Source organism: Odocoileus virginianus, chromosome 8 (assembly GCF_023699985.2).
Source record: "Odocoileus virginianus isolate 20LAN1187 ecotype Illinois chromosome 8, Ovbor_1.2, whole genome shotgun sequence".
NCBI lineage: Eukaryota > Metazoa > Chordata > Mammalia > Artiodactyla > Cervidae > Odocoileus > Odocoileus virginianus.
In genome coordinates this window covers 7,390,524-7,403,263 of record NC_069681.1, presented here as the reverse complement: position 1 = coordinate 7,403,263, position 12,740 = coordinate 7,390,524, and the positions used below count along the sequence as shown (strand labels likewise).

The 12,740-nt window shown below is 33.4% G+C and overlaps 1 non-coding gene across 1 annotated transcript; it reads right to left on the bottom strand.

Annotated features, from left to right (window-relative positions):
• Positions 1–12,331: 12,331 nt before the first annotated feature.
• Positions 12,332–12,438, bottom strand: LOC139036419 (U6 spliceosomal RNA). The gene has a single exon (XR_011489208.1). It is a non-coding gene; the product is annotated as a U6 spliceosomal RNA (small nuclear RNA).
• Between the last annotated feature and the right edge of the window lie 302 nt (positions 12,439–12,740).

Here is a 12,740-nt window from a genome sequence, read left to right as displayed (position 1 = left end):
CACATTAAATTTAGAAAATATTATATATTATTACTTATGGGTATGAATTAAAGCATATACATAGTATTTGTATTCTTGTAAAATAGAAAGTGTAATAATATGTCAAAAAAGCTGCTAAAGAAACTTGCATTCATCTAGTTAATTGACTGTTACTTTTGGGGGGAAAGCAGCAAATTTTATTATGCATGCAGTTTTGATGCTATTTGGAAATGAATAAAGTAGTAGAAACGTGATTTGTTTCTATAGTATTAAATTTTAAAGCATTATTTACATGCTAGGTGGCTTTGACTGTAAATAATTTTAGATAAGTGTACAATAAATAAATATAAAACTATAATTTCATGGATGCTATTTCAAACACAATTAACATAAAACAATTATGAATATCTTTACAAAATTAACACAGCAAGTCAGGCATAGTTATCTGCAAATGCCACACTGTTATTTTCTTATTTTGTTAATGAAAATCAGTTTAAATTATGCTATACAAAAAAAATGCATGGGCATTTGAAAATTTCTACTACCTGAAGAATGTTTATAAACATTTACCTAATGTGAAAGTCTTTTGTTTTCACTTAGAAATGTCATCAGTTTGTTGAAAAAAGTTAAAACAGATATTTAAACAAGTATTTTCATTTTTTTATGTTTACTTTTTATACCTTCCCTCACAAATTTACCTTAGGGATTGCAAATTCCATAGTCATTTCAAGAAGCTGAAGCAAATCTGGCATAGTTATTCCTTGCTTAAGATTTGTTACAAGTGATTTTTTTCTGCTTTAAAAACAATACAATATATTCTTATGATATGTGTTTTATAAAATATCTTATAAATTTAAAAAAACAATTACAAGGTTGAACACTCCAGTATACTCTAGTTATGTGTTTTCTTCCTTTCATTTGTACATGGCTGTGTGATTTTGTAGAACAGAGCATGAGACACTTCTACACTTCCCCTTGCATATTATTACATCTGTATATATGCATACCTGACACATACTATTAATAGAATCTTTGTAGGTAAGTGGGAGTGTAATTAATCATCATGCTGTGCATTTTGTAAACATTATAAGTGTTACAAAAGAAGTGGAGATCATTCAACCTGGTATAATCAAATCAAACTTCATGAAATAACTGAAACAAAGACAACTTTGGAAAACAGTTGAAGTATGAGTAAATAAAGAAAAAAATATGTGAAATGAATGAACATATAGCAGAAGAAAGAAACTGCAACAAGAATAACTCTTCCATAATGTTTGGAGAATGGAATTCTTTCTAAAGAAGGCACTTTGTACAGAAAACCTGGGTAAATAATAATAAAACTGTAAATATCTGACAATGGAAGGCCTCCAAAGCAAAGCAAAATAGTTTAATCATTTTCTGGTAGGTGATCAAATTCACTAAAGAAACTACTCAATCATAAATGTCAAATTCTAAAAGCAGTGGCTTCAGAAAATTATCTAAGACAGCTAAAAGTAATTTAAATCAGATCTATCTGAGGGAGTTTGATTGTTTAAACTTGAAATGGGGAGAATATCCATTAGGAGAACAGTAATGGACCTGAACATCAAATCGGATCATGTGGAGGACAACTGGAAAACATATCTCAAAACCCCAAATTAAATAATTCATGGCAGTTTGAATTGGGAAACAAGAGAAAGAAATAAATCAAATTGAAGTCTATAAGGAAGCTCACTGTGGAAACGGTGGTGATAGTGGGCCAAAAAACAATAGATGCTAATATTCAAATACATCAAATTATTTTTTTAACTTTTAATTGAACCATCAGGAGTATTCCTCATCATTACTCACAGTGAACTTACTGTGTGTGGAAAAATTCTGGGGTACTAAGCCTCGTGACAAGAACTTTAAGAATCTTTGTCTCTTTTGAGCCTCTTCATGGTCCAGCGAGGTCAATGCCTTTAAGACCCGTTTAGTAGAGAGGGAAATGGCAACCTACTCCAGTATTCTTTCTTGGAGAATCCATGGACAGAGGAGCCTGGCAGGCTACAGTCCATGGCGTCACAGGAGGCGGACGCTGCTTAGCGACTAAACCACCACCACCGCCACATGGACATATAGAGAAGTGCACAGATCATAAGTATACAATTGAATGAGCAAGCACATTTGTTTACCACCTTGCTCAAGTAACATTGCCAAACGACCCAGGCTTCTGGCCACACCAATTAATAATACCTTCTTTCTCCCTGAAAGTAACCGCTGTCCTGACTTCAATTACTATAGCCTGATTTGCCTGTTACTGAACATTATATATGAATGAATATATTATTTGTGTTTGGCTTATTTCAATCAATATTATGTTATTAAGATTCAGCCATATTGTTACAGGTAACGAGAGTTATTTATTTTTTATCATTATGTAGCATCCCCCTGTATATAGATACCGCAAGATATTTTCTCAATTTACTACTGATCCATATTATCAGTCTGCTGGTTTTATACAATATTTTTCTACAAATATTTTTATCCAAATTTGTTGGTGCACTTATGTATCCTTTTACAAAACTGCTGAGTCATTTGGGAGCATGCATGTTTCAATTTAATTTTGTCAAATAGTATTTCAAAGTCCTTGTAGGAATTTGCACTTCATATCTATACTGTATAAAAATTTCACTTTCCTTTTGAAATGCATTTATCTTACTAAATATTTCTTTCTGAAACAGTTATAGGTATTTTTGAGTCTTACAGGATCTATTTTATTCTAGGTGCCAAGAATATAACTAGTCTGTGGTTATCAGTACCTAGTGAGTTTCATCTACTTCTGTAATAAGATTGAACAATATGTAAAAGAAAAAAAAATATATATATGTAAATACCTGACATATTTTAAAAATGTAAGACTTTACAGTTGAATGACACCCTAACACTTAGTGAAAACTTTCTTTCTACCACTGAGCTTTGCAAAGCATTAAAAGAGCAGTTTCCCAGAAGTTCACAGGATTGAAGAAAGTTGTAAAGAGCTTTGGATCACCACTGCAGCCATTCATTCATGAAATCTGAGAAGGCTTTTGTGGGCTGGATGTAACAAGGAATTAATTTGGGGAAATTCCAGAGGTTAAGACCAGATGAGCTGTTCCACTTCCTCTGGACTCGCTGACTGTTGATAAATGGTTGAGAAGTTTTTGTTTATTGGCTTTGTAAGAAACTTTCATAAAAGTTCTATTTTTCTAAGAAAAAAATTTTTTCTAAGAAAAATCTTCTAGTGTTTTTCTAAGAAAAATACTAAAAAAAAATCGCACAATATGAATTAAATTTCACATCACAAATAGCTTGCTTATCATTCAGTAATGCGGATTCTTCTAAGTGATAGTTTCTTTAGATAAAATGAGATTTTTAGCTCAGAGAATCAGGAATTGGTTATCACAGAACTCTAATGAGACTGAAGGGGGGTAATAAATAGTATACAGCGTATCATCATGTTCTCTACTACTTAATCTAAAAACTATAAATATATAGTAAGACTCATGACTTTAATATAAAGTCAATGGTTATATATATATATACACACATATATATATATAAAATATTAAATATTTTATATTTAATATAAAAGTCAATGGCTATTGTTACTTCGGGCAGAAAAGGCACTGGTTTCAAAATTCCAGCAATTAGACATCTGCACTGATGAGATACTAAGGAAAATATTGCTAAATTCTGTAGAAGACAACACTTAGAAAAATATAATTAGTAAATCTCTATATATGTGCAGTGAAATTACCATATATTAATCTTAAATAGATGATTATGATAACCTGTGATCTTGCCATAATAATTTTATGAGAGATACACTGCAAGTTCTAATGTCATATATTTTAAGAAATTTGTTTAGAAACTGCAATTAAATAATCCAGAAATAATTAATTCAGAAGACAACCCATTAAATTATAACCCTCCCCACTGGTTAACTTAGTGCCAAATGTATTGTTTAATTTATCATTCTTAGTATTTTTAGACGGCCTGAAGGCAGAGAATGAAGTAGTAATAAATAGGGAATAGTGGATAATTAGAGAAGGAAATGTGGAACAAAATTACTAAGGGCTTTAGGTGAAGTTCATTATTACTATTTAATAGTGCCCAAGAGCATTCGATCAAATTATGGATCAAGTCTAAAAGTGAGCTGAATGAAATCCTCGTGGAGGAGAGTTTCTAGCTTTTTTTCTTTAGGATTCAACTTAGTGTTATAAAATATATTCAAAATCTCTCTCACAAATCATGTTTTGACCAAGCCTCACAGAGAACCACTTTGGGGGAATTGTGTTTTATACTGGGGGTCAAGTCACACATATTATTAATAGGATAAGAGAGATTATTTAAAAAAAAACAGAAACAATGTGAGAGAGAAAAATAATCTAAGCACCTAAGTTTAGTTGGCAGTGGGCTGTCTGCCACACAAACTGCGACTATTAGGTGATTAAGCAGTAAGACACTTCAGGGGTGACTGGTTAAGTGACATATTTTAAGTACAGCCCTCAGGCCATTTAATGTGTGAGGAAATCTTGTCTTTCTAACTGTACAGATTCCTCTTTTCTTTTGGCTCACCCTAGAGCATCATATTATCATTATTAAACTTTTAACAGGTACAAATGCATAATTTATTTGTTTTTCTTATTTTGCTTTATTTCATTACCATAGTCATGATTGTGCAACCTATGAATGCTAACCAGTCCATGTGTTATAGAGGTATTCATCCCAGTTTCTTAAGTAAAGCCAGTTAGTTTATTTAGGTAATGAGTTGGAGATGTGCAGTTTCTCTATACGCTACACAGAACTAGGGAATGGAAATTTGTAGCCTGTTTCAGCTATATGCTACAGACTAAGCAACACAATGGGACATTCTACTGGGACTAATAATAACAATATTAATATTAACAATAGCATGTGCTTATTTCCTGAATTCTAAGAAATCTATGCCTTATTCATGTACAACTTGACTTCATGGTGCTAAGTAACAGAGACTAAGACCAAATTTTGACATATTTTGCCTATGCAGGAAATAAATAGTACTATTTCAAGTTTCTACTATATTAATGGTAGCCACGCTATTGAATTCATTAAAAAAAATCTATGAAAATGATTTTGTAATTGTTGTCTAACCTGTGCCAAAAAAAATACATTTTGGTTGCTTATTTTATAAGAGTAGCATTTTGGGGCACAAATATTCAAAGAAAAAAGAGAAAAGAGTTGATAATGACATTTAATGAGTAGAAAAATCTTACAGCTAAATTACTCAACTTTATAAATCACTTATTAGTTAATAACTAGTACTATCTCAATATGATTCAATCACTATTTCTAAACTATTCAGCTTGGACTAGGCACTGTGTGCTAGGATCTGAGGATATGGTTAATAAGTCTTAAACTCTGTGGGTCTAAAACAACTAGAAAAGGTAGATACCTACTCATCTATTTATAAATTACATGTGCTTCAAGAGATATCCACAAAGAGATCATGAAAGACCAAAGGAAATGATACTAGCTATTGCAGCGCCAGCAATATAACAGTATCCCTTATTTGAGTAAATGTTTTATTTCCCTGAAGGAAGGAAAATGTATTTCTCAGTCTTCCTTTGCTACTGATTTTTAGTTCTCTCGACATGCCTTGCCTTTCTAGCACAATCAGTCTAAAATCAGTGGGGACACACTTGTAGTTCCACAAAGTCACGCTCATGGACCTATTTCAGTGAAAACAACTATTCACCGGGGGAACCGTGGAATGTTTCCAGAAAGGAAGGAAGAAAATTACAGAATTTGGGACAAGTGGCAAGTAGGTGAAATCTAACTTAAGCTGGGTTCGATAACCTGAAAACAGAAATGGACTTTGTGTAACAGGGTCAACGTGATGTCTAGATTGGAAAGTGGATGCAAGATCCTGTTTTCATGGAAACAACAAAATTGTCCAGAATACTATTATCTGCATCTCAGGACCTAGATTGAAAACTGAGGCTGGACTCTGTACTAAATGATGTAGACACCCAGGCAGGAGTGGCATGTTTCACCTTTATATGCTTTCAAACCGCAGTGTTTCTGATGGCATGATTTCCAGGGAACAGCATTTCTCAATAATTAAGAAATCAGTAGTCACTAAAGAAGGTAGTTGTTATGACATTTTACAGCTGCAGCTATCCTCGGAGACATACTGTTTCATGTTAACTTTGAGCTGGCCTTGTCTGTTATCCTAGCCTGATGAGTGAGAGAGCCAATTATAACTTTATCAGTATGTGCTAATTTTAATTTTCTCATTACTGATTTGTTACATATCAAGATCTCTTTATTTGCCATTTTTCTCAGTCTCAAATGGTCTTGGCTCACATCCTCACATGTGTCATCCCCCTTTACTTGTGTCAAATTTCATTGCCAGTGCTGTCTTTTCATCCTGTCTAAAATTTCAGCATTTCCCCTGGAAACTTATTATCTCCTTCTCTGCATTACTTTTATTCTTAGTCCTTATCACTATTCATTTACCTACTACATAAAGTAGCTTCTAAAGTGGCCCCAAAAGATGCCCAGCATCCTGGTATTCTTTACCTGGTATAATCTCTCCTTTCCATGTGGGCAGGATTTAATGACTCATTCTTTTTTTTTGTTTTGTTTTTTTTAATTTTTAAATTTTTTTTCCATTTATTTTTATTAGTTGGAGGCTAATTACTTTACATCATTGCAGTGGTTTTTGTCATACATTGAAATGAATTAGCCATGGATTTACATGTTTTCCCCATCCCGGTCCCCCCTCCCACCTCCCTCTCCACCCGATCCCTCTGGGTCTTCCCAGTGCACCAGGCCTGAGCACTTGTAATGACCCATTCTTAACAAAGAAAATATCAGAACCAATGGAATGTAGCTTTGGACATTGTTTCCCCAAAAATGGTAGCTTCTACCTCTTCCTTTTAGGGGAAAGCAAGCTGCTACTTTGTCAATCACTCAGTGGTCAGGTTTCTATGGCAAGGAAAGATGCCTCCAACCAACAGCCAATAGTCCTGTGAGGGGGCTTGGTAGTGAATTTTCTGATTGTGGCTGGGAATGAGAAGTTGTTATCAGTCTAATGAAAGATTTCTAGTCAGAAGCATCCTGAGTAGCTGCAACTGAATTTGTGACCCACAGATACTGTGCAATAGTAAATGATTTAAGTAATTTTCTTTTGGCATAGTTAATTCTACAAATAACTGTTGACACTTAACTTGATTATCACTTCACCAACTAGAATGCATCCTCACTCAAGGAGGCAATGATTTTGATTTTTCCTTGTTGCTTAAAACTAGGAATGGCACTATCATTGCATATTAATGTATACTCATAAGATGTCCCAAATTTGGTATCCTGATAAGGAAGTAGACTATGAGGTCTTAACGTACCAAGCTTATAATTTATACAAGGGTCACTTTCCTTTATTTTCCAAAGAAAATCTGATTGGCAATAGATACAGGGAAAAGAATGGCCTGGAATTGAGCATGTCCTTTTGAAACACGTGAGCCACATTAAATATGGTGGATAATATTTTGCATCTTGTCTATATGAAGATGTATACAACACAAGAGTTCATCAGCTTTACCTCAATCTTTTCTTCAATTCTCTGAGGTTACTTAAAAGAAGAAGACAAACAAATTTTGTACGATCAGTTTGCGGACTGTTGTTTTTGTTCAGTCATTCAGTCGTGTCCAACTCTTTGCGACCCCATGGGTTGCCACACCCCAGGCTTCTCTGTCCTTCACCAGCTCCCAGAGTTTGCTTAGACTTATGTCCATTGAATCTATGATGCTATCCAACCATCTCATCCTCTGTCGTCCCCTTCTCCCGCCCTCAATATTTCCCAGCATCAGGGAAGAACTGACTCTTCGCATCAGGTGGCCAAAGTATTGGAGCTTCAGCTTCTGCATCAATCCTTCCAGTGAACATTCAGGACTGATCTCCTTTAGGATGGACTGGTTGGATCTCCTCGCAGTCCAAGGGACTCTCAAGAGTCTTCTCTAACACCACAGTTCAAAAGCATCAATTCTTCAGTGCTCAGCTTTCTTAATGGTCCAACTCTCACAACTATACATGACTACTGGAAAAACCTTAACTTTAATTATACAGACCTTTGCTGGCAAAGTGATGTCTCTGCTTTTTCATACACAGTCTAGATTTGTCACAGTTTTTCTTGCAAGGAGCAAGCATCTTTTAGTTTCATGGCTGCAGTCACTGTCTCAGTGATTGCTTATATAGCAATTTAATATGCATACAATCCTGAGGAACCACAGCATGTATTGGCTGTGAATTCTGTATAGACTACTGAATTCTGGCTCTATATGCCAATACTAAAGAAAGTGGTTTCATAAATTGATATATACTATTAAAGTAGCATGTATTTTTGAAATTATAATAATTTTCCCTATTCCAGTTATGGTCACTCCAGTTCTCTTATTAATCAAGTTTCTGTATGTGTGGGGGATAGTTTCTAGGATCTTCTTTCTATAGAATTATTTAATTTTGCTATCTCTATCCAAAAACATATGCTATCTTGAAAACTCTACCTTAATTTAAAAATCTTAATAATTTACACATTCTTGGGTGTAAGTTCACTGGAAAAGGCTTGTTGATCATGAATTTCATTGACATGAATTTAGAGATAAATTGAAAATAAAAAATATCTTTAAAATGTTGAGTCCATACTTATGTAAATTTCTTGGACATATTTATTTATAGACACTGTATTTTTGATATTATTGGTGACACTTTTAAAAATATGTATTCTTTATTCTTGATTAGTAGTGGATAACTTTGAAAATGACAATAATGTCCTTTATAAAAAGAAATCTTTAATTTTGATATAACTAAATTTATTGTTTTGCCTTGTCATTTGTTCTGTAAAAGGTTTATGCAAGAAGTTTCTTTTCTGCCTCTAGGACACTAACTTTTTTTTTAAATTTTCTTTATTAACTTGGTGGCTTAGCCTTCAAAATTAAATATTCAGTCAATCGAGGTTCCACCCTTGTGTGACACATTTGATTAAGTTTCTTTTTCTCTATGTAAAGAGCTAGGCTTCCTGATGCAATCTACTGAAATTCTTTATCTTTCTTAAATGATTTATGGCAACACTTTAATGTATATGAGAAGACTATCTATAAATGGTCTGTTTTCAGCTTTCTATTATTTCAGTTGGTTTATCAGTGTGTTGTCATGCATGCTAAATTTTAAAACATATGGCATGCTATAGTATACTATAGCATGTCTTACATTTTCATATTTTAAAAATAAAAAAATAAAAAACAAAAAAAAAATCTAATGGGCTCTTTGTGTATTCTTATACTTGTCTATATATTTCTGAATAATTTTCAAGTTTCTCAAAAAGAAAAATTATTTAAATTAGAACTCCACAAAATTTACATAAATTTAAAACATAGACAACAAAATTGAACGAATTGAATATGTCTAACAGAAAAAAATTACTTAGAAAAAAATTCTTCAAGTTAACAGCAAAGACACCAAAACTATAGTAGAAAATGAATAAGCAGTGTATATAAGCCCTTTACAGAATAAGAAACCAAAAGAGTCACTAAGCATATGAAAAAGTGCTCAAAATCATTGGCATTTAAAAATAGTGATTAAAGCAAACCTGGGATATCATTTTATACCTCAATTACTGTCGAATTAGAGTACTTTATAATTCCAAGTGTTAATAGGATTGTGTGAAGTTGTAAAATCCCCTTGATCATGGGAAGATCTTTGAAATTCTCCCAGAAATCCAAATGCAATAGTTTGTGCTCAGCACGAAGTGAGTGCTCAGCTGTGGTTTGGTTGTTAAGCCTTCTCTGACTCTTTGAAACCCCATAGATTACATGGGGCTTCTCTGTCCTCCACTCTCCCTGAGTTTGCTCAAATTCATGTCCATTGAGTCTGTGATGTTAACTATGTCTTCCTCTGCCATCCCCTATTGTGTCCACTAAGTGCCTTAGATAGTCAAGCTCATGAAAAAGTACATCGCAAGAGAACGTGTCAACTTGAACAATGACACAACTATTAGATTACCTTGCTCAATAAGGGTAATAAGGCAAGCAAATATCTTAGATTTCCTAAAATCATATTAGGATAAATTGTTGATGCATACCTTACTCAGATATAAGGATATGTGCATACATTAACTTTTTATAGACATAATTTGAAGCATGTGCACAATGAATAAATAGTACACGCGAGATCTACTGGGATGGTTTTTGTAACCACTGAAGGAAACCAAAAACAAGAAAAAAACAGATTTAAATCTCTTAACTATGCTACTTTTTTTCTTGTCTCTGACTTTTCCTTTCACTAATTTCCTTTCACTAACCAAAAACAAGAAAAAAAACAGATTTAAATCTCTTAACTATGCTACTTTTATTCTTGTCTCTGACTTTTCCTTTCACAATTCAGTATCACTTAAAATTTCTATTTGACCAAAACTAATTTTACACTTCATGATATTATTTTTACATGCCCATCAGCAAAACTCTAAATTCACTGATTTTGAAGTATCCAAAAAATATCTTCTTTCTTCAACATGATAGACATGCATGCCATTATATAGTGTGCAAGAGGCAGCAAGGACATGAATATGAAATCAAAGTACAGATCAGAGTGATCCCAACTCCAGAGGAAAAAATGGACATGCCAAGGGGACAATGACTAACAGAGTTGAAAGGAACTATGCAAAAATCAAAGCAGTAATAAATTTTGCTAGGTACAACCAGCCCTTGTTATCAGTAGATGAATTGAAATCTCTGTTTTTCTTTAGGGATAAGACTAGAAAATAAAAATGACAAGAGGCAAATGAAGGTAGTATAGGAAAAAAGAGCTACTCTGCAGTTTCTTGTAATGAATTCCATTTTATTTCAGTGAATTTGTTCATGGGTTTTCAGTAAATTGTTTCATTTCAAAAAAAATTTATACAATTACTGTGCTACCAAACTCCACAAGTAATATTTATAATGATTTCCCCTAGTGTAGAGAATCATTTCAAAGATTTTTTTTAGTTATTTCTTAAGCTAACAGAAGTAGATAGGCCAAACACATGCTATTATCAGAAAAATCTACAATGCACTTGAAAAGTTAAATTAGAAAGATCTAAATAAAGAACAAAAAGTGTGAACAAAAACCCAGTTCTTCTTATTCTAAATGCTGCATTGCTGCCGTAACTACATTCTGACATGACAATATCAGAGGACTGGGAGTACTCTAGGTAATTGAGCAGATCCAAATAAGCCATATTTAAATTTGCATGTTTAGTAAAAGAACAGTTTATCAGACTAAATCTGTCATCTTCTGACAGTGTTGGTGATATGCTATGAAGCAGTTCAAAAGAAAAGATGAGTCTGTGTGTTTAATAAACATATATCTGGCCTTAGAACAGTTCTAGAATTGTATCATTATTTGTAAGACAAATATAAATTAAACTATGGTATAACATATCTGGGCTTGCCTGTTAGCTCGGTTGGTAAAGAATCTTCCTGTAATGCAGAAGACCCCAGTTCGATTTCTGGGTCAAGAAGATCCCCTGGAGAAGGGATAGGCTACACACTCCAGCATTCATGGACTTCCCTGGTGGCTCAGATGGTTAAAAAAAAAGAAAAAAAAATCCACCTGCTATGCAGGAGATGTGGGTTCAGTCCCTGGATTGGGAAGATCTTCTGAAGAAGGGAAAGACTACCCACTCCAGTATTCTGGCCTGGAGAATTCCATGGACTGTATAGACCATGGGGTCGCAAAGAGTTGGACATGACTGAGTGACTTTCACTTTCATAACTTGTCAAACATCACTTCTGTAAATGCAGAATTAAAAGATTTTGGTTCTTTAGCAAAAGAAGATTGAAATTGGGGAGGAGTCAGTTCTAGCAAAAAGGCAAGAGATTCAGAAATAAATTTTGAATGTACCAGCATAAAAAACTGCAAGACAATTTCTCTATAAACAAGAAATGCATTCTTAGGAATAACCCCTTAAGATTAAAAAAAAAAAAGTCCTGCCATGACTTTCATTACAGATGATTTATTTATTTTTCAATGTAATGCACATATTAATCTATTATACTTGCTCAACTTTAAAACAAGAAAAAAATCAAATAATAATATATTATATTCTTGTCCTAATTATTTTTTGATTTTATCTTACAAAGGTAAAGAGAATGGGGAACAATGATGTGATATAATGAAATCTCTATGAATTGACTGTATTTTTTTGTAAGCTTATTAACAAAATCTAATGAATTTTGTGGTACAAATTGCATTCATTACATCATGCAGCATCGCCACTATCTATTCCTAAAATTTTCCATTGCTTTAACAAAAACTCTGGAGTGAATAAACAATAAAAAGTAGAGACCGTGTCACAACATCACATGTTATTCTTGCACGGCTGCCATGCTAAGCTTCTTTACATCATTACAGTTTTTGTGTATATGCTGCTGATGCAAACACTGGCATGTTGTCATTTTTTTTTTTCCCCAGAAATAATTCCCATTTAGAGCTTCAGGGAATCCACCAAATGAAATGATGACATTCTGTGGAGTTACTACTAGGAACAATTTGGATTTTGTATTTAAGCCCTGCCTCTTGTCTCCTTGATGGTCACCTTCGGAATAGAGCTGTTTCCACAAAAATCCTGTACCACAAAGTGGTTTCTATGCATATCAGACAGCCCGTCTTTGCTCTGTAACAACGAAGACAAATTTAATGAATAATAATTAATATGCATTAGTAGGGTGCATTTTTTTATTTGA